Here is a 23220-nt window from a genome sequence, read left to right on the forward strand (position 1 = left end):
TTGATTTCCAGCTTCATTCCATTATGATTAGAGAAAGGTCTTTGAATAATTTCGATGTTTTTAAATTTATAAAGACCTGTTTTGTGTCCAGCATATGATCTCTCCTGTAGAGTGTTCCATAAGCACTAGAGAACAATGTATATCCTAGTGTTTGGGGGTGTAATGAACTATATATGTCTGTTAGGTCTAATTCATTTATCAAGTTGTTAACTTCTCTATTTCCTTGCTGATCCTCTGTCTGGTTGTTCTATCTATAGAGAAGAGTGGTGTATTGAAGTCTCCTACTATTATTGTTGAGACGTTTTTAGCTCACTTCAGTTTTGCCAGTGTCTGTCTTATGTACTTTGGACCTCCTTGATTGGGGCATAAACATTTATTATTATTTCTTCTTGGTGAATTGTCCCTTTTATTAATGTATAGTGTCCTTCTTTGTCTCTTATGATATCTTTACATTTAAAGTCCATTTTGTCTGATATTAGTATAGCTACTTCTGCTTTCTTTTGGTTACAGCTTGTGTACAACTTTTGAAACACTTTTTCCATTCTTTCACTTTCAATCTATTTGTATCCTTGTTTCTAAGATGAGTCTCTTGTAAGTAGCATATAGGTGGATTATAATTTTTAATCCATTCTACCAATCTGTATCTTTTAAGTGTTAAGTTTAGTCTGTTAGCTTTCAAAGTTATTACCATAAAGGCATTTCTTGAATCCACCATCTTACCCTTTGGATTTTCTGTCAGATTTATATATTCTTTTCCCCTTTCTCTTTTTATCCTTTAAATTACCTCTACTGATATTCTTCAATTCTGTGCCCTCCTCTAGACCTCCTTCTCCTGTATTTTTTTTTGGGGGGGTGGGGGGCGTTGAGGGGGGAGCCAACATAACTCCCTTTAGTATTTCTTGTAGGACCAGTCTCTTGTTGAAAAATTATCTCACCATTTGTTTTTCTGTGAAAATTTTAATTTCTCCCTCAGTTTTGAAGGACAGTTTGACTGGTACAGAATTCTTGGCTGGAAGTCTTTCTCTTTCAGATTTAAATATATCATACCATTGCCTTCTCACCTCCATAGTGCCAGTTGAATAGTCTGATCTCAGTCTTATTTGGTTTCCCTTGTATGTAGAGATTGTTTTTCTCTTGCTACTTTCAGGATTTTCTGCTTTGCTTTAACATTTGACAGACCAATTCGTATGAGTCTTGGAGAAAGCCTATTTGAATTTAATCTATTTGGAATAAGGGTTGGGAAGTTTTCCCCCATTATATCCTCAACTAATCTTCCTATCCCTTTACTCTTCTCTCTCCTTCTGGGAAACCAGTGATTCTTATATTTGTACGCTTTGTTTTGTCCATCATTTCACTAAGATCCAATTCAAAATTTTCCTTTTTTTTTTTTGCCATTTGCTTTTGTGTGTTCGAAATCAGTCGCCCTGTCCTCTAGTTCACTTATTCTTTCTTCTGCCTCTTCAAATCTGCTATTGTGTGACTCTAGTATATTTTTAATTGGTCCACAGCATCTTTAATCTCTGTGATATCTGCTATTTTTCTATTCATTCTTTTAAATTCCTCTTTATGCTGCTCTAGTGTCTTTTAGACCCCCTTTATGTCATTAGCCATCCCATTGATTTTATTTAGTTTAGATATATGAGAATCTTTGATTAGTTGTTCCAAGGTCTGTGTCTCCTCTGGTGTTTTAATTTGGTCATTAGGCTGGGCTACATCTGTCTGCTTAATGATTTTCTTTTGCCTTAAAGGCATGTAAATATCTTGATAGGGTTACTTTGGAGATTGAGTTCCTTCAGTAGAGTAAAGCTCTATATTTGCAGGATGGATGTGGAGCAGGATGCAGGCACAACAGTGCAGTGATAGGTTGCAATGCAGTTATAGGCATGGGTCAGGGATGCTATGATAGTGCCTGTATGTGTGGGGTGTGGGGCACGAGATTGTGGAGGTGTGGTGCAGGAGCCGTGGGGGCAGGGGGCAGCTCAGGCAGGCCTTGGAGCATAGGAGCAGGGCACAGTGTGGGAGACATAGAGGTAAGGTGCAGGGGGAGGTGGATGGGGGGAACTGAGCAGATGCACAGGGGCTGGTGCGCAGGCAGGATGTGGGTGGGCATGTGGAGCATGGGGGTTATTGGTATCAAGGTGTAAGGTAGATGGCACAGAGGTTGGGGCACAGGGAGAGTAGGGCAGGAGTGTGGAGGGGTTCAGGGGCCCCGAGATACAGATGTGTGAGTGTGTAGCGACAGGGCACAGGTCTCAAGGGTTGCAGGGCATGGGTCAGGGGTGGGTGTTATCAGGTGGACAGGGCCCTGACGCAGGTATGCAGGTGCAGTGGGGGTGTTGGGTGTATCCAGGGGGGCTTTGCAGCACAGATGCACGTGTGAGCACCTGCCAGGTATGGGAGCAGGGCGCTAGTGCCAGGGGAGAGGCAAGGGTGTGCACATGTGCAGGGCAGGGGGTTGGGGTGCAAGGGTCAAGGGTGCATGGATGTGTGGGCACCTAGCAGGAAAAATGTGGCTGTGAGCATGCATAGGTCAGTGGGGTGGGACTCTATTGTGCACGGGTGTAGGGGACAGAGCTCTGGTGTGCACATGTGTAGAACTCAGGGGCAGCTAGTTGGGGTTGTATCTACTTGGGCTGGGGATGGGTTTGGCCTGGATGCACAGGTCAGCGCTTGCCCAGAGCTGGGGGGCATGGATTGGGTGCACACATATGAGTGGGCATATTTGGGAGGTCCTTACACTGATGTACACATGCACAGAGCTGGGGTGTGTGTGGCGAGGTGGGGTTGTGCGACTGTATGGGCTGGGGGCAGCTGTGGCCCCCCACCATGAAGGTGAGCTGCTGCAGCCTGGAAGTGTAGGTGACTACCTGCAAGAGGCGTGGGTGGGGTGGGGTAGAGGGGTTGGGCAAGGGTTCACACGTGTCAGGAGGGGTAGGACAAGACTGTGCACTTGCATGGGAGCAGTGGGTCGGTCGGTCTGGGGCAGGCGTGCGCGTGCGGGGTGAGGGTGTTTGGCGAGAATGCATGCAGGAGGGGGGCGGAGGGTTGGAGGTAGAGGGGTTCCAGGCAGGAACACTTGGAGCACAGTAGGGGGACAGGGGACGGGATTCAGGTGTGTGGTATGTGAGGGGAGTCGTGGGTCATGGGGCGGGGGTGGCGCATGTGAGGGTAGCCGGGTCAAGGAACACCACATGACTTACTTCCCAGTGCCGCTCTCCCCTTCCGTGCACTCCTGAAGGCTCCCAGCCTGTTTGGAAATGGGCACACTAGGCTGTTTGTACTAGTAGGACAGTCTCTGGTTCTCTGCATCTCAATTCTTCAGCTTTTGCAACCAGGGCTTCCAATACCTTTTCTTTTGATGCAAATGGGATATACTTAACAGCAAGATTTATATTCATTAAACACGTTTAAATTACACTCTGGCATTTTCTTTTAATTGCTTATTCCTTCCTTTCATTCTCTTCACTAGTATGGGTTCATACTAGTAAACAGTTAACAGTGTAGTCTTGAAATCAGATACCCTGGGTTCAAATCTGACCCAACAGTTTGCCATCTGTTTGGCCATAGATACCTTAAACCATTCGGACCTGTTCACTGATTCTCACTAATGGGAGCAAGAATAGTGCGTATCCAATGGGTTTGTTATGAAATTAAATAAATTAATTCTCATAAAGATCTTAGTATCAGACACAGAGTGACACTCAGTAGATATTGTTCAATGGACCAGTGGTGCTGTGTGCTTGGCTAGTAAAAATGACTGAAAAGTTTGCTGTCTGTGGTGCTCCATACTTTGCATCTGGGCAAGCAATGAAATTCACTGCGAGCACGAATCACACAAGCAAGAAGGTAAGTCAGATGAACTATGATCCTCAATGGCATAGTCATTCATTCATTCATTCATTCATTCAGCTTAAATATTTATTGAGTACCAACTGTGTGCTAGACACAGGTCTAAGACATGGAAATAAAAGTGCCAACAAAGACAATTACCCCTTCTCCTGTAGCTTTTTTCTAATGGGGGAAGGTAGACAATAAATTAATTAAAAGTCAATATATGTATACACATATACACCAGAGAGTGAAAAGCACTGTGCAGAGAATTTAAATGGGGTAATATCCTAGGTTGGCTGTTCAGGGAGGGCCTCTAAAGAAGTGATATTTAAGCTGAAATCTGGAGGAATTGGTCCAAGTACAATCAGAGAGAAAGAATTCTAGGCAGAAGGAACAGCAAGTACAGAATTCTTAAGATAGGAATGAGGGACAGAGAGAAGGCCAGTTTGACAGGAGGTTAGTGAGTACAAGGGTGAATGGGTGAAATAAAGCTGGAGGGGTAAGCAGAGCCCAGACTTTCTAGGCTTTATACACCAAAGAAAAGAATTTGGATTTTATTCTAACTATGATGAGAAGGCCCTGGAGGGCTGTGACCCAGAAGGTGACATACTTTAAGTTTCTTAAAGCTCTCTCTAACTGTCTTGCTCCCTCCTGTACTGTTGCTGGGCATGGCTGGCCCTGTAAACTGTGGCATTTATTGTCTTTGAAGAAGCTATCTCAACAGCAACAAAGAAAAAAGTGCTCAGCCAAGAGGCCATCATACTCAGATCTTAAAAGCATTATTTGTGCTTTGGGGAGGTGACAAGTTGAGAGCAGTAATTGAAGCAGGAAGTTGGCCATCTGTCCTGAGACTTGAAGACCAAGAAAGTTAGTATCAAGGACTATGGTGAACGTGAAGCTTGGGTCCTACATTCTGGCACCCTTTTCTTCATGAGTTCACTAAGCCCTCCTAGTTGTTCTGATATTCCAGAAAGAATTGATGGATTTACCCCGGCTAAGAATTGATGAGCCAGTATGATGTGCCACTATCTAAATCCCAAGGACCCTCAACTACCATAGATTGTTTGTCTTCACTGTGTTCCTAATTATCCACGTTTTTAAGATGGCATGATTAAAGGAATGCTCATTTGACCTACGCCACAGCTGACTGGACCATGCAGGGAACAAACCTACACTTTAAACTCTTTCAGCACTATTTTATCATTTAAGTCATCCATCTCCATGGGGAAAAAGAGCACAGCGTAAATGGGTTTATCTTCCTCACTAGGCTATATACTTTTTTTAACTTTTTATTTTGAAATATTTTCAAATATACAGTACAGTTAAAAACTAATGCACACTCCATATAAAGAACTCCAGCATACCCCTACCCACCTGAGATACCCAGATCCACCAATTTTAACACTTTGACACATTTACACATTATACTATCAATTTATTATCTGAACACTTAAGCATAGGTTGTATACATCATGATCCTTGAACACTTATTACTGCCATGTACATTTCCTAAGAACAAGAATACTCATGTAACCACCCAAAATGTACTTATCAAGTTCAAGAAATTTAGTATTGATATTCAGCTTACAGACTATATTCCAATTTTTTCATATGTGCCTATAATGTCCCTTTGACCCTTTTCACCTCCCTTCTTAGATCCCTCCCAGAATCATGTATTGCACTTAATTATCTTTGTCTCTTCTGTTGTTTTTTTAATTGTGAAAACATATATACAACATAAACTCCCATGTCAACCACTCTGAAACCTACCATTCAATGTGATTAATTACATTCACAATATTGCAGTGACCTTAATACCTTCAATTACAAAGCTTTCTTATTTCCCCAAAGAGAAACCCTACACTCATTATGCATTAACTCCCCTTTGCTCCTGCCTCCAGCCCCTGGCAACCTGCATTCTAATTTCTGACTCTGAGCTTGCATATTCTCCAATATTTTCTCTATAGTTACCATGTGGCTTAAATTTAACAGACTATATCTATAACAATCTCGTTTCTTTGGTCACTGTTTTAATTTCATCGCTGCTAAAGCAAATACCACGCAATGGGTTGGCTTAAATAATGGAAGTTTATTGGGTCGTGGCTTTGAGGCTAGGAGAAGTCCAAAACCAAGGCATTTACAAGGTGATGCTTTCTCCCAAAAGACTGGCATTCTAGGGCTGGCTACGAGTGATCCTTGATCCTTGGCTTTTCTGTCACATAGCAATGCACATGGCAGCCTCTTCTGGCTTCTTGGTTCCATTGACTTCTGACTTTGACTGCACTCCCTGTGGCTTTCCCTCTGTCAAATTTTCACTCTGCTTATAAGGGACTCCAGTAATCCAAATTAAAGCCCAATGTGATTCATTTGGGTCACATCTTAACTGAAGAAAATTTTGAAGAGATTTTATTTACAATGGGGTCATACCCACAGGAATGGAATAAGTTTAAGAACATGTTTTTCTGGGTTGCACAGTTCCAACCCCCCACCCCCTAGTCTACCCTCTGGACCCCAAAAAGACATGTTCTTTCTACTTGCAAAATACATTCATTCCATCACAAAATCCCAAAAGCCTTAAGTGATCTCAGTAGCAATGCTATGTACAGCCCCATCATAATTGGCTGTGGGTGTGGTTTGCCCTGTGGTACAATTCCCTTCTGTTGTGAACCTGTGAAACGTAGAAAACAAAGTTATCTACTTCTAGTATACAATGGTTGGACAGGCATAGGATAGACATTCCCTTGCCAGAAAGGGAGAAATTGGAAGGAAAACGGGGGTCACAGTTCCCCAACAATTTCAAATTCCAGCAGGCAAACTCCATTAGATTTCAAGGTCTGAGGATCTTGGAAAACATCCTCTACGGATTGATGTTGTTTTTTACCAGTCCTGATGGAATGGCAGCCCCACCCTTTCCAAGTGCTTGTGCAGCAGCCTTGCTCTCTCCAAACACTGGGGTGAAGACTTCGCTCTCTTCAAGTATGTTGATGATGGATAAACTTCTGCAAATGCTAGGACACAGGTCCCACCATCTCTGAGTACTGGGGTGGCAGTGAACAACAGGGAGCCCCCTCCAAGCACCAGGGCAGATGGTGTGCCCATGCCAAATGTAAGGGTGAACTTGCAGTTTCCACACACATGGGTGGGCCCATTCTCTTGGTCTGAAGAAATCTATTGGCCCAGACTTTGGCTTCCATGGGTCTGCCCTTGAAGTCATTCTTCCTTCAATTTGTCCCTTCTCTGTCCCTTTCAGTCCAGGCTCGCAGTGGTTCTGCTCACACAGGTTTTCACAAAAACCTTGTTGGCTTTGTGTGCCAGATAGGGACCAAACCATCAGACAATAGAACTTTCCACAGATCCTTCATGCATAACTGCATCTATAGTCCTAACTTCTTCTGAAATGCTAACTGGACCTATGTTCCTTTAAACCCTCACATGGAGCTCTATTCTCTGGGGACTTCCTTTTTGAAGCTCAGAGAGGACCCTCATAGAGCTGCTTCTTGCCCTATTTTCAGAGCACACTAAATAGGCTCTGAATTTTCCAAACCATCAACTTCTGATTTCTTTGTGCTTAGGAGTTCAGTTCTCAGTTTATCCTTTTCCTCCCACATTTTACTATTATCTGCAAGGAGAAACCAGGCTGCACTTTCCACACTTAGCTTGGAAATCTCCTGAGCTAAATATCCAAGTCCATTTTCAATTACTGCTTTCCATCCAGCATTAAAACTAAATTTCACCAAATTCTCTGCCACTTCATAACAAGGGTTGCCTTTCCTCCAGTTTCCAATAAAACACATTCATCGTTTCCTTCTAAGTCCTCATCAGAAGTACCTTTTAGCATCCATATCTCTACCAACAGTCTCTTCAAAGCAATCTAGGCTTTTTCTACAAAGCACTTTAAAATTCTTCCAGCCTCTACCCATTATCCCATTCCAAAACCATTTCCACATTTTTCATATTTTCAATAGCAGCACCCCACTCTCCTGGTACCAAAAACTGTCTTAATTTCCTGGCTGCCAAAGTATTCCAAAGTATTCAAAGTATTGCATGCCAAATACCATGCAATGGGTTAGCTTAAACAATAGGAATTTATTGGCTCATGGTTTTGAGGCTAGGAGAAGTCCAAAATCAAGAAAGCGTCAAGGTGATGCTTTCTCCCAGAAGACTGTGGCACTCTGAGAATGGCTACTGGGATTCCTTGTTCCTTGGCTTTTCTGTTATATGGCAGTGCACATGGCAGCCTCTCCTTGATTCTCAATTCTGTTGACTTCCAGCTTCTGGCTGCTCCCTGTGGCTTTTTCTCTCTCTGTGATCTTCCCTGTAAGGCTTTCAGTAAAAGGATAAAGACCCAGTCTGACTCATCTGAAGTAACCTCATCAAAAGGTCCTATTTATAAGAGTTCACACCCACAGGAATAGATTAAGTTTAATAACATCATTTTTCTGGGGTACATAGCTTCAAACCACCGCAATTTCTGATGAGAGGGCAGAACTTGATCTTATGGAGGCTCCCTGGTAGGTGACACATTGCTTCTCTCTTGCAGCTTTCAGAATTCTCTCTTTATCTTTGGCATTATATATTTGATTATAATAATGGTGCAGTGTGGCACTATTTGGTTTTATCCAGTTTGGAGTTCATTGAACATCTTGGATGTGTATATTCATGTCTCTGATTAAATTTGGGAAATTTTCAGCCATTATTTCTTTCAATAGTCTCTCTGCCCCTTTTTTTCTCCTCTGGGATTCCCACCATGATATATTGGTATGTTTGATAGGAACCCACAGGGTCCTCGGTTCTGTTATTTTTCTTCATTCTTTCTTCTTTCTGCTCCTCAAACTGAATGATTTCAATTGTCTTATCTTCAAGGTCTCTGAGTCTTTCTTCTGCGAGCTTCAATCTGTTCTGTTGAACTCCTCTACAGAATTTTTAATTTCTGCTACTTGTGGTCTTCAGCCCTGTTTGGTTCCTTTTCACAACTGCATATCTGAATTGATCTTCTTTCTGTGTCCAGCTATTGTTTTCCCAATTTCATTATTTCTTTGTCCATGTTTTCCTCTAGCTCTTTGAGCATAATTAGGACCACTTTTTGAAGTCTTTGTCTGGTATGTGCCAGGTCTGATCCTCCTCATTGATGGCTTCTAATGATTTAATCTCCTCCTGTGCCTGGGCCTTCACTTCCTGTTTCTTTATTCCTTTTGTAATATTTTATTAAACCTAGACATTTTGATATTTTAATATTATCACTGGAATTTAGACCCTGAGGCATCTGTTCCTTACAAGCTTGTATGGCCCTTACCTTTTAGTCTTGAGTGAATAAATTCTTCTTTTTCCTTACAAAAGGTCAAATTCTAGTTTTCCCACAATTGTTGATTCCAGTCTTGTGTTTTTTGTCTTAATTCTGTAAGCTTTTATTCTAAGGGGATTCATTTCCAGGGATATAAAATTGAAAGTTTTTAAGTTTCAATATTTATCTTAGATGCTGTCCTATCATGGCAAGATTTTCTTGGAGGGCAGAATCTTGAGACCCAGCTGGACACTCCCTCCTTGCACTTGGCACTCTGCTCTGGGGCTAGCTGGTGACCTTGGGCCATGAAGGCACAGCAGAGTGGGGCAGAAACAGTCTTACTCCAGGGACACAAGTCTTCCATGGCCCTGTGTCCACCCAGCTCCAGCAGCAGTCAGTAAATTTTATTGAATGTTTACTGTGTATCTAACATCATTCAATCCTCATAGTAACCCTCTGAGGTAATTCAATCCTCATAATAACCCTCTGAGGCAAGCAGTTTAGCCATGGAGAGTCTAATTAGTTTGCCCAAGGACACATAACTAGAATGTACCAGGGTTAAACCCAGGATGACTCCAGAAGTTTAGGTGCCCTACTCCAGCACCATCACCTACTTATTTTACTATATTCCCCAATATGTATCACAGTATTTGGTGGATATTTTAATTTTTTTTGTCTTTAATGCATTTTTTATCTTTTTATTACTTTTTTCAATACCAAAAAATATCAAACGCAAACATTCATAACTTTTGATCATTCCATTCTACATATATAATCAGTAATTCACAATATCATCACATAGTTGCATATTCATCATCATGATCATTTCTTGGAACATTTGCATCTATTCAGAAAAAGAAAACAAAAAAAATCATACATACCATTACCCCCCATCCCTCCTCCTCACCAATCACCAGTATTTCACTCTAAATTTATTTTAAAATTTTTTTGGTGGATATTTGTAGATACTTAGTAAGTTATTCTTGAATGAATAAATGTTTATTGCTCTGATAATTTACCAATGCTGCGTTGAAGAAACAATCTAACCTTGCTACCCCTAAAGCTTATCTACTTAGACTTTGTATGGAATTGCTCCTGAGACCAGCCCCAGTAATCAGAACTTAACCTACATGAGGATTTATGTACTTAACCTACATAAACTATCCTTGCCATTGTGCAATTAGGCATATTTCCCCCACTCCTTTAATCATCTCTTAGGAACAGTGGTTCTCACCTGGAGGGATAATGGTGGGGAAGACACATGGCAACCACCTAAAACTATAGAAGTTCCACCTGCAACGTCTCCCCTCCACTAAATATGTGATTCTATCTGGTATCTGGGTAGAGGATGGAATGTCTAGTTTGGCAAAAGTTGCCAGGTGTTTCCGATACATTTCCCCATGTACTTCCACCACCCCAACCTCACCTACACACCTCCCCAACCTCATATACACACCTCCTCTGAAAATAACCACCACTTTAGAGTAAGTCCATTCTTTTCTTTTCGTTTAAATAGAGGTTGATTTCCTTAGAGTCTAAATGAAATGATGAGGTTTTGTGCTTGAATATAGAAGACATCCAGAATTCCAGTTGAGTTTTTTTTAGGTAATTATTCTCTGCACTTTGCAGATAGGTTGTGACTGAAGATGACTTACATATTTATGTTTCATTGTATCGTTTTCAGAATCCATCTTCTAAAGTATAGTACATAGTTTGCATTCAAATTATATTCAAGCATAATAAATGTTATAGAGCTGCACTGTCCATTTGAACAATGGTGGGAATGTACTTTTTTCTGCTCTGTCAAATACGGTAGTCACTAACACATGTGACTTTTGGGCACTTGCAATGTGGCTAGTGAGTCTGAGGAACGAAATTTTTAATTATGCTTAATTTTAATTCATTTAAATTTAAATAGTGAAGTGTGCCTAATAGCTACTATATTGCACCATGTACATATAGAGAAATATACTTTTGTGTTTTTTTAACCAAAATGATGTAGAACTAGGACTCATTCTACTTTTTTTAACCTTTTTATAAAATCCAAAACAACAACAACACTTTTTAAGACCCAAGAAGAAATTCTAGAGTGCTTACATTTCCTCTGGGGAATGAATTCATAATGAAATAGAAAATTCTGACCTAGGAGTAGATGAAAGCAGTAAGCAGGAAAGAGCCACTCCCAGGGGAAGCTCCCCGGCAAAGTCCTAGTAGTCTGTAAGAGACGAGAGAGAGGCTGTCAAGAAGAGAGAAATTTCCCCTCAGAGGAACATCTAAATGTGTTTTTAGCCACCTATCACCCAGAGAGAGGCTGGGGTGGCAGTGTTAAATTGGTGCGATTGTAAAACAGGGAGCTTAACTAAAGTACAAGAGCAGCTGAGGTGTTTTAGGTGCATTTAAACTGGTGGACCATCATTCTTAAAGTCCAGAAGGTGGCTGATGCCGCCTGTATGGCAGATTTGAAACTCAAATCGCTTTCATTTTATGAAGCTAGCATTTTCACTCAAAATACCATTCCACAAAAACAGGATTATGCTCACTTTTCATTAAAAGCTAATGTAAAAGTCATTTGTGACCTAGGATTTGGAGAGAGAGAAGGTGGTAGGGTAACAAGTACTAGAAACAGAGGTTCAATTGCAAAGAGATGTGTTTTTCTTTGATGCAAGAGAAATAACTACTCAAGGATCGAAATTGTAAAGGGATATAAACTGCAGACGTCCCTTTTTGGACTCAGAGAAGAGAACAGAAATGAATTCTGAGCTAGGAAAATGTTTCTCATGGCGTTTCATATGGAGGTCAAGAACATATCCTTCTAGGCTTTTTGGATTGCATAAGAATTTTTAAGATTTGGGCTTTCATTTTTACCAATAATAAAGTTAAAATTTATCTTTGTTCAGTGAGAATTCTCAATTGAAAGTCATGTTCAAAGAATGAGATTTTGGCTTTAAAGTAAAGATTTCTTAAATACTGACTGAGAAAATTTATGAGAGCTCTTAGAGGACTATTTTTTTTAAAAGGAGTCCTTGGTTTATTTAAGTTTGGAGATCAGTGACACAGGAGGCAGTCTACACACATAATTCAATTTTTATTTTATTGAAAGAATTAAAGCAGATTTCTAACTTAGCACTTAGTTTGCTTATGAAGAGTTTAAACATCTCAAAACCTAGAGTGCAGGCTAGATATATTACTAATATTACATTGCTTATTGGGTGTCATCACTTAGAAATCATTGTTTTTCTATTAAAAATGGGAAGCCGCATGGTGGGACGGTCCTAAGCCATGAAGCAGATAGAAGTCTATCTTTTACCCTGACTGTCCAACAGGCAATGTCACTTTTCTGTAAAATGAAGCAAGTGGGTAATTTTAGGCTTCTGATCAACAAAGATGGCAGTGTAAGACACTCTAGGGTGCCACCCCCCACAGAATCTTTGAACCAATAGCAAAAGCCATCTTCCTCAGAACTTCAGAAAACATTTAAAAGGTTGCAGTAACTGAGTAAGTATCAAATCAAGAAAACCCCACTTTGAAAATGATAGGAGAGGGTGCACGGGTAGTTCAGTGGTTAGAATGCCTGCCTTCCATGCAGGAGACCTGGGTTCAATTCCCGGACCGTGCACCAAAAAAAAAAAATGATAATTGATGCTTGCTTTCACCTTGCTGGCCCCCCTCCCGCTTCCTCCCTAGTGCAGTATGGACCCCATCTATACTCTTGTTGTGGATCCCTGGCCGTGCCCAAGAGGGAGCAGAGTAAGTCCTATTTGCATACTGGTGGGCCTGTATGCTAGTGCCAGTCGGGTGACTCCTGAAAAACTGAACCAGGAAGTTCTCTGCTTGCCCTCCCAGAACCTGCCCTTCAGGCAGAAGCAGCTTGCAGGCAGCTGAAGAAGGGTAAGAAACAATTAAGTGGAAGCAGCCTAGGGCAAAGGTTTACCTACTTTAAGATTTCCATAGAGCACCTGAAAAGGGGAAAAGTCTCTTTCATGAGGAGAAGAGGGGGCATTCTAATTCCTGTAAGCAGGGAAATTCCTGAGACCACAGGAAAGCACAAGCCCAGAACAAGACTCAAGCTCAGAGAGGTAGGAGTGGACGCGCACTGCACATTTGGGCTGATCTTCTTGATAGGAGGGATCTGAAGGAGAACACTAGCCAACACAGCCACTTTGTAAAGACTGTGAAAGGTGCGTCTTCGTTTTCATTAGCGCCTAGCATTCAAGGAAATCTCCGTCATCATCTAGCTGGATAAAAATTTAAGGAACAGAGAGTATAGAGACTAAATCTTAGAGCTAACCCTTTAAAATATTGAAATGTGCAGTGTGCCACAAAAGCTTACAAGGAAAACAAGAAACAGGTAATTATGGCCCATCCAAATGAAAAAAATAAAAACCCAGAAACCTTGAATGAAGAAGACCCGAGTTTGGACATACATGACAAAGAATTTTGCAATAATGATCCTCATAAGAGAAATGCAGAGAAAGAAATAAAGGATATCAGAAAAATGACAAGCAAAATGAGACTCTTAATAAAGAGATAGAAAATTTTAAAAGGAACCATCCAGAAATAATAAGTTAATTGAAAAGTTCCCTGGAGAGTTTCAGTAAACAGATTGGAGCTGGCAGAAGAAAGGATCAGTGATCTTGAAGAGAAGACAATTGAAATGATTCCTGAGGAGTAGGAAAAAAAAAAAAGAATGAGAAAAAGGTGAAAAGAGCTAAGGAATTTATGGGATACCATCAAATGTTATGAATATATGCATTATGGGAGTCCCAGAAGGAGATAAAAGAGAGAATGGGGCAGAAGGAATATTCAAAGAAATAATGGCAGAAAACTTCCCAAGTTTAACAAAAAAAAATGAATGTAAACATTATGAAATTCAATGAACCCCAAAAAGGATAAACTGAAAGAGTATATAAAACTGTTAAATGCCAAGAACAAAAAGAGAATTCTGAAAGCTTCAAGATAATAGCAGTGCTACATTCAAGGGAGTCCCAAAAAAGATTAAATGCTGATTTCTCATCAGAAACCATGGAAGGAAGAAGGCATTGAGAAAAAATATTTTAAGAACTGAAAGAAAATAATAGCCAATCAAGAATTTCATATCTGTTGAGACTGTCTTTAAAAAAATCAGGAGGAGATTAAGACATTTTCAAATAAACAAAAGCTGAAGGAGTTCAGCAACTTAGACCTGCCCAGCGAGTAATGCTAAAGGAGTTCCCTCAGACTGAAAGGAAGGGACACTGGGCAGTGGATCAAAGGGGTATAAAGTAATAAAATCTCTGTAAAGGTGATCATATGGGTAATTACAAATGCCAGTACTATTGTATTGTATTTGTTAGTATGTATTCCACTTTCTGCTTCTTACGGGTGCTAAAATGAAAATACACAAAAAGTTATGATAAATTTATGCTTTTGTACATACAATGTATAAATAGGTAATTTGTAACAAGTACAACAAAAAGGGAGGGATAGAGTGGTATAGGAACAATGTATGTGTATACTATTGAAAATAGATTGGTGTCAAATAAAATATGATTTTTATAGATTTAGGATGCTAAATTTAAGTCCCATGGTAACCAAAAAGAAAATATCTGAAAGATGCGTACTAAAGGAAATGGAAAGGGACCCAAAGTGATATACTACAAAAAATCAAATAAGGACTTCTTGGAAGATGGCAGAATAGGCTAGGCAGAACTCACTCCTTCACCATGAAACAACTAGAAAACAGGCAGAAAAGGACCAAAGCAGCAGTTCCAGAGTCTGGGTGACCAGAAGGACCTCTGCATTATATAAAGAGGACCTGGATGGAAAAGCAGAGAAGTGATGACTGAGAAATTGGGGTGTGCGCACTCAAACACGACCGCCCCTAAGATCCACTGCAGCACTGTGTCTGGATCAGGCAGCTGGAAAACCGCACACCCCTGCTTCAGAGAGGTAGGGGAGGCAATCCTCGCAGTCCCACAGCCTAGCATTCCTGTCTGGGAACCCGGGAGCCACTGTCCACATACGGAGACCCTGCTACGGTGCCCAGTGCCTACCGCCCACACCCGAGGCAGGCCACTGCAGGCATCTGGACTTGGGGGAGTCTGGGAATCCTCCCCTCCAGAGGAGAGGGGTCACTGAGCAGAGCTGATCTGACAACTGATCAGTGAGAGAGACACTCTTGGTCCTACTGCCTTGATCTTATTTACATAGGGGCTCAGGGCACTCACTGCATATATGAGCAGAGAGGCAGGGGCGATATAGCTGCATGGCAACACCAGGCATCCCTCCCCTACCCCCAAGGTGGTCTTGATGGGCAGTGAAAAGCAGAGCATTCCTGAGCCAGCTCCTGGCTGGAGAAGTTGAACCTCTCAGTCTCACAGCCTGGAGTCTTTTCACATGGCAGCCAGGGAATCACCAGACCCATCACTCCTACAAGCCAGAGTCTTCTCCATGGGGGCACAGTGCTGATTCCCCATCCTTTATACCAGCTGCTTCCAGCATCCCCTGGGACTTACAACCTTAACTGGATTTTCACCTGGTCTGGACCATGCCCAGAGGGCTGCCAGAGTCAGGGAGAGGCATGGTTTGGGGGACGGGGCAGTCCAAGATCGCCATCTGCTGGAAAGACTGGGAAAATACAGTCTGGCAAGCTGCTGCTCTACCCAGCCTCTAACAGACTTCTGAAAAGGGTTGCACTCCCTGAGTTAGGCCCTGGCTTAACTAGGAATTAGCCTGGGAATTATTGACAAACCAAGTGCCAAAGGAGACAGTCAATGCAAACCCAAGCAAAAACAAAATATTGGATGAACAAAGGAAAACAACTTTCAAAATAATCTTATCGGGTGGTACGACGGTGGCTCAGTGGCAGAATTCTCACCTGCCATGCTGGAGACCTGGGTTTGATTCTTGGTGCCTGCCCATGCAAAGTAAATCAATAAACAATTACCTTATCAAGATAATCAAATGCCAATAAATCAGCAAAAAAAAAAAAAAATCACAAACCCTATAAAGAAGCAAAGAGATATGGCCAAGCCAAATGATCAGATTAAAAAGCCAGATGAGACGCAGAATTTGGAACAACTAATCAAAAATGTTCAAACAAATATCCTAAATATAATGAGTTGGTCAAGGAGATAAAGGATATCAAGAACACACTAGAAGAGCATAAAGAAGAATTTGAAAGAACAAATAGAAAAATAGCAGATCTGCCCATAATGAAAGATACTGTAGATCAAATTTTAAATGTAGGGAGACACACCACAGCAGATTTGAGGAGCCAGAAGAAAGAGTAATGAACTAGAGGACAAAGCAGTTGAAACTGGATGCCCAAAGGAACAAATGGTGAAAAGGATGGGAAAATATGAATTGGATCTCAAGGAAATGGTGGACAACATGAAGCACACAAATGTAAGAATCATTGATGTCCCAGAAGGAGAAGGGAAGAGTAAAGAGCTACAACGATTATTTGAAGAGATCATTGGGGAAAATTTCCCCACTCTTATAAAACACATAAATATGCATAGCAAAGAAGTAAAGAAAAAACTCTAAATAGAATAAATCCAAATAGACCCATTCCAGGACATGTACTAATCAGACTGTCAAATGCTGAAGAGAAGGAGAGTCATGAGAGCAGCAAGAAAAAAGTTATTCACCACATACAAGGGGAACCACAAAAGACTAAGCGCTGCTACTTGTCAGGCACCATGGAAGTGAGAAGGCAATGGTATGATATATTTAAGATTCTGAAAGAGAAAAGTTGTCAGCCAAGAATTCTTTATCCAACAAAGCAGTCCTTCAAAAGTGAGAGATTTTGAAATTTTCACAGATGAATAAATGCTGAGAATATCTATTAAAGCAAGAGACCTGCCCTGCAAGAAATAATAAATGAAGTTCTCTCAGCTGAAAAAAAAAAAGATAGGAGAGAGAGACTTGGAGGAGAGTATAGAAATTATGATTATCAGTGAGGGTAACTAAAAGGATGAAAAGATAGAAAAATACTAGATCTGACAAAATCCAGGTGATAAAATTGATGGACAGCTTTTACAGTAGTAACACTGAATGTTAATAGATTAAACTCCCCAATAAAAACACATGGCACAATGGGTTAAAAAAATATATAAATCATCTATATGTTATTTGCAAGAGACCCATTTAGGCCCCAGAATACAAATAGGTTGAATGTGAATGGATGGAGGCTTCTTTCTCTCTAAGCCAACAAGCGAACTCACTGCCCTCCCCCCTCTACGTGGGACATGACTCCCAGGGGTGTAAACCTCCCTGGCAACATGGAACAGAAATCCTGGGATGAGCTGGGACTCAGCATCAAGGAATTGAGAAAACCTCGACCAAAAGGGGAAAGAGAGAAATGAGACAAAATAAAGTGTCCATGGCTGAGAGATTTCAAACAGAGTCAAGAGGTTATCCTGGATGTTATTCTTATACATTATATAGATATCCCCTTTTTAGTTCATGGTGTATTAGAGTGGCTAGAGGGAAGTACCTGAAACCGTAGAGATGTGTTGCAGTAGCCATGTTTCTTGAAGATGATTGTATAATAATATAGCTTTTACAATATGACTGTGTGCTTGTGAAAAAAGAATTGACACTTAAAAAAAGAAAGTGAATGGATGGAAAAAGATATTCCATGCAAGCAATAACCAAAAAAAAAAAGTGGAAGTAGCTAAGCTAATATCAGATTAAATAGACTTTAAAGGCAAAGATGTTGTAAGAGACAAGGAAGAACCAAAACCATTCCAGCCAATCCTAAAGAACACCTAGGGCATTATATAAGATTATACAAAGGTTCCATGCACTAGAGTAACTTTCCAGAAACCTACAACCTCCAGATGGGTCCCTGGACCAGATAAGTCCTGAAAGGTAAAGGCCCCAGCCTCTCCAGAACATCAGCTAGTTCCATCTCCTGACCCCTTATTATTGACAGCACTTCCAGCATGAAAAAGGTAAAATGGGCATAGCCCAAATACCCCTAAAGAATGGGGGAAAGATCAGAGGTAATGGTGGCGTTATCTTTGAAATCTGTTCTACAACTAATTTTATGTGCTTTGAAATTTATTGGGGTTTTTTGGTAAATATGTTATTTTTCCCAAAAAAGAAAAAATGCGATGATAAAATATATATGTATTCCTTGCAGTTTCTAATGTTCTGGAGCAACTAGAAGGAAAAATCTGAGATGATGGTATAGTAGCCCATGACAAACTCTGGGATCTGTCCTGTAACAACTTGTTGAAGAATACTTAGAAAACTATTGCTTTTTTCTTTCTTTGCTTTGTATATATGTTATATTATACAATTTAAAAAGCTAAAAAGGAGAGACAAAGAAGGACACTTTATATTAATAAGAGGAATTCACTGTGGAAACTTAATTGGGTTATCTCCACGGAGATGTGACTCAGTCAATTGTGGGTATTAAACTTGATTAGATGGAGACGTGTCTCCACCCATTCTATGTGAGTCTTGATTAATTTACTGGAATCCTATAAAAGAGGAAACATTTTGGAGAGAGTGCCTTTTGAGAATGAAGAGAGAGACATAGAACCATGACAGAAGAACAAGAGACCCACAGAGTCCACCAACCAGCAACCTTTGGAGATAAAAAGGGAAAGTACTTCCTGGGGAGCTTCATGATGTAAGAGGCCTGGAGAGAAAGCTAGCAGAAGCTGCCATGTTTGCCATGTGCCCTTCCAGCTGAGAGAGAAATGCTGAACATCATCGGCCTCCTTGAACCAAGGTATCTTTCTCTGGATGCCTTAGATTGGACGTTCTTGCTTTAATTGGACATAAACTTGCTTTAATTTGGACGATTTCACAGCCTTAGAACTATAAAAATTCCCTCTTTTAAAAAGCCATTTCGTTTCTGGTATATTGCATTCCAGCAGCTAGCAAACTAGAACATTCACCAAAAAGAAATAACAAACGTAGATGTTTATGCACCCAATCAAAGTGTTCCAAAGTGCATGAGGCAAACACTGGCAAAACTGAAATGAGCAATAGATGTTTCTACATTAATAGAGGGAGACTTCAATTCCTCACTCTCCTCAATAGTTGGAACAACTACACGGATCACTAAAGAATTAGTGAACTTAAATAATATGATAAATGAATTAGACCTAACAGACATATATAGGTCATTGCATCTCAAAACAGCAGGATATACATTCTTCTCAAGTTCCCATGGAACATTCTCCAGGATAGATCATATGCTGGGGCACAAAACAGGTCTTAATAATTTCGCAAAACAGGTCTTGATAATATTTGAAAGATTGAAATTATTCCAAGTACATTCTCCAATCACAGTGGAATGAAGTTGGAAATCAATACCCACCGAAGAACCAGAACTTTCAAAAACATATGGAGGTTAAACAACATCCTCTTAAACAATCAGTGGGTCATAACAGAAAATGCGAGAGAAATCAATAAGTACCGAGAGATGAAGGAAAATGAAAATACAACATATCAAAACTTACAGAATGCAGCAAAGGCAGTGCTGAGGGAAATTTAGAGCTCTAAACATTATATTAAAAAGCAAGAAAGCTAAAACCAAAGACCTAGCTGACCAACTGAAGAGACTTGAGAAAGAGTGGCAAATTAACCCAAAGCACAAGTAGAAGAAAAGAAATAACAAATATTAAAGCACAAATAAATGAATTGGAGAATAAAAAAAGAGAATCAATAAAACTAAAAAAATTGATTCTTTGAGATGATCAACAAGATTGACAAACACTTAGCTGGACAGGAAAAGTCAAAAAGAGAGAAGATGCAAATAAATAAAATCAGAAATGAGAGGGGGATCATTACTACAGATCCCAAAGTATTAAAAAAGATCATAAGATATTCTCACAAGCAGTGTGGACAACCAAAGCTATAGGCTGAGCCCCCAGTCTTGGGGTTTGTTCATGTGAAGCTTAACCCCACAAAGGATAGCTCAAGCCTACTTAAAATTAGGCCTAAGCGTCACCCCCCAAGAAAACCTCTTTTGTTGCTCAGATGTGGCCTCTCTCTCCAGCCAACACAACAAGCAAACTCACCACCCTCCCCCTGTCTACATGGGACATGACTCCCAGGGGTGTGGACCTTCCCGGCAACGTGGGACAGAAATCCTAGAAAGAGCTGAGACTCAGCATCAAGTGATTGAGAAAAACCCTAGAATGGGCTGAGACTCAGCATCAAAGGATTGAGAAAACCTTCTCGACCAAAAGGGGGAAGAGTGAAATGAGACAAAGTGTCAATGGCTCAGAGATTCCAAACAGAGTCGAGAGGTTATCCTGGAGGTTATTCTTACGCATTAAGTAGATATCACCTTGTTAGTCAAGATGTAATGGAGAGGCTGGAGGGAACTGCCTGAAAATGTAGAGCTGTGCTCCAGTAGCCTTGTTTCTTGAAGATGATTGTATAATGATATAGCTTTCACAATGTGACTGTGTGATTGTGAAAACCTTGTGTCTGATGCTCCTTTTGTCTACCTTGTCAACAGACGAGTAGAACATATGGAATAAAAATAAATAATAGGGGGAACAGATGTTAAAGTAAATTTAGTTTGAAATGCTAGTGATCAATGAAAGGGAGGGGTAAGGGGTATGGTATGTATAAATTTTTTTTTCTGTTTTCGTTTTATTTCTTTTTCTGAATAGATGCAAATATTCCAAGAAATAATCATGATGATGAATATGCAAAAAGAAGAAAAAATCATAAGAGGATACTATGTACAACTACATGCCAACAAACTAGACAACTTAGATGAAATGGACAATTTCTTAGAAATACACAAACATTCAATGCAGACTCAAGAAGAAACAGAAGACCTCACCAAATGAATCACAAGTAAAGAGTTTAAATCAGTCATCAAAAATCTCCCTACAAAGAGAAGCCCATGGCCTGATGGCTTCACGGGGAAATTTTATCAAACATTCTAAGAAAAATTAACACCATTCCAGCTCAGACTCTTCCAAAAAATTTAAGAAAAGGAAACACTAATTCATTCTATGAAGGTAATATTACTCTAATGCCAAAGCCTGATAAAGATACTACAAGAAAAGAAAACCACAGGCCAATCTTCCTAATAGATATAGATGCAAAAATTCTCAAAAACAAAAAAATTTCAAATACAATCCAATGACACATTAAAAGAATTATACACCACAACCAAGCAGGGATTATTCTAGGCATGCAAGGGTGGTTCAACACAAGAAAATCAATTAATGTAATACACCATATTAACAAATCAAAAGGGAAAACTCACATGATCATCTCGATTTAATGCTAAAAAGACATTTGACAGAATTGAGCAACCTGTCTTGATAAAAACACTTTAAAAGGTAGGAATCTAAGGAAACTTCCTCATTATGATAAAGGGCATTTATGAAAAACCCACAGCCAACATAATACTCAATGGTGAGAAACTGTGAAAGTTTTCCCTCTAAAATTGGCAATGAGACAAAGTTACCCACTGTCACCATGGTTATTCAACATTGTGCTAGAGGTTCTAGCGAGAGCAGTTAGGCTAGGAAGAGAAATAAAAGGCCTCCAAATTGGAAAAGAAGAAGCAAAACTCTCATTACTTATAGACAACATGATCCTATATTTGGAAAATCTTGATAAATCTACAACAAAGCTACTTGAGCTAATAAACACATTCAGGATGAATGAAGTGCAGTACTCCCTTTTAGTTATTCTTTCAACTAAAGGCCTTTCGACTAAAAATTATTTTCTCTAGGACTCTATTTTAATAATTTGCTCTTTTCATTGCTACCATCTTCCACAGAGAACCAAAGGCCCTGGAGGTGATGCATTTGAAGGAAAAATCAATCAACACTCGTCATTCCTCCTATTAACTGACACCACCAAGGAAGCGGGAAATTGAACCACAGAACCCCAAGCCCCCAGAGCTTACTAAATTGCCCATATATAAAGGAAATACTTACTCAGAGGAATATTTTAGTGGTTTTTCTAAAGTTACCAATGGATGAGACATCTGTTCATGCAAGTTTGAGTAAATCAAATACCAACATAAAAGACTGTGCCTGTTTTTATGTTTTGTGTATTGTAAATAAAGTGATTTAATGGATGAAATCACAAACTGTTACTTGATCTGCCATGGTAAGAGCGATTCCTGCAGTGAGTCCTCTGAACATTGAAAGGTCTCCAGTGTGAGAACTGATGTTAAAATCCTGTCTGTGGAATCATAGCAAAGGGGAAAGATGCAGCATACACATCTGCTTGGAACCAGGAAGCTGGCACTGCCTTTTGGTAGGGATAGTGCTGTACCTTTTCTCTAAAAAAATTCTCTCCCACCTTATGGAAATATGAACATAAAACTATGGTCTGAAGGATAATTCTCGGAGGTCGGAGGGAACCAGAAGAGGTTTGTCTTGAGTCCTTAGCATGTGGCTAAAGGAGAACCTTCCACAATGGGTTGTAGCCCACATTTTGCATAAAGCCTGTCTTCAACTTGACTTACTCCCTCCTCCTAGTGGCATGGATGGAGACATTGCATTCTCGTTTAAGCCTAATATTGGCATGTGCAACAGAGAATTTAAAAGAAAAATGTGTAAAATGGAACAAGGTCAAACAATCACATCGATTCATGAAGGTTTAGTATGTATTATGATGGATTATGTGTTCTGTGTTTGCATGTCTTCAGGTACCTGTGTATTGCTGTCCCTAGGCCACAGCGTCTCCTTTTCTACATATCTTTCCGCATGCAGGTGTCTCATTTCTCTCTCTTTCTTTTTACTTCTTTTTACTTTCTTTTTACTTCTGTATCTCACTGCCCATTGCTTCTCTCAGTTGCCTCTTTTTTCTAGCCATGATATAAAATGGAGAAGACCTTTTAAATAATTTTTGCATCAATTAACTCGAGTTTTATATCCCCTCATTAATTCAAAAAGGGAATGAATAGGGTATTTTATATTCCTGCAGAAGAATCATAATTTATTGATGTGGTCCTCCTTTTTTCCCCTCTATTGAACCATTAAATCCCAAGACAAATGGTCTCTCCACCTCTGACACTGGAGAAAGCAAGTGAGAAATGAAAGAGGGTGGGTCTGGCTTCATCCATCACACCGTATCCCTAGCGTGAGCCACTCCCTGTCCTGCCCTTCCTCGAATTCATT

The 23220-nt window shown here is 40.2% G+C and overlaps 1 protein-coding gene and 1 non-coding gene across 3 annotated transcripts in view; both read left to right on the forward strand.

The window, feature by feature from the left end:
* The window catches only part of LHFPL3 (LHFPL tetraspan subfamily member 3), a 565071-nt gene that overhangs the window by 481887 nt on the left and 59964 nt on the right, over nt 1–23220 (forward strand). The gene's annotated exons all lie outside the window — the stretch shown is intronic.
* Nucleotides 12657–12728, forward strand: TRNAG-UCC (transfer RNA glycine (anticodon UCC)). The gene has a single exon. It is a non-coding gene; the product is annotated as a tRNA-Gly (tRNA).

This window comes from Tamandua tetradactyla, chromosome 1 (assembly GCF_023851605.1).
Source record: "Tamandua tetradactyla isolate mTamTet1 chromosome 1, mTamTet1.pri, whole genome shotgun sequence".
NCBI lineage: Eukaryota > Metazoa > Chordata > Mammalia > Pilosa > Myrmecophagidae > Tamandua > Tamandua tetradactyla.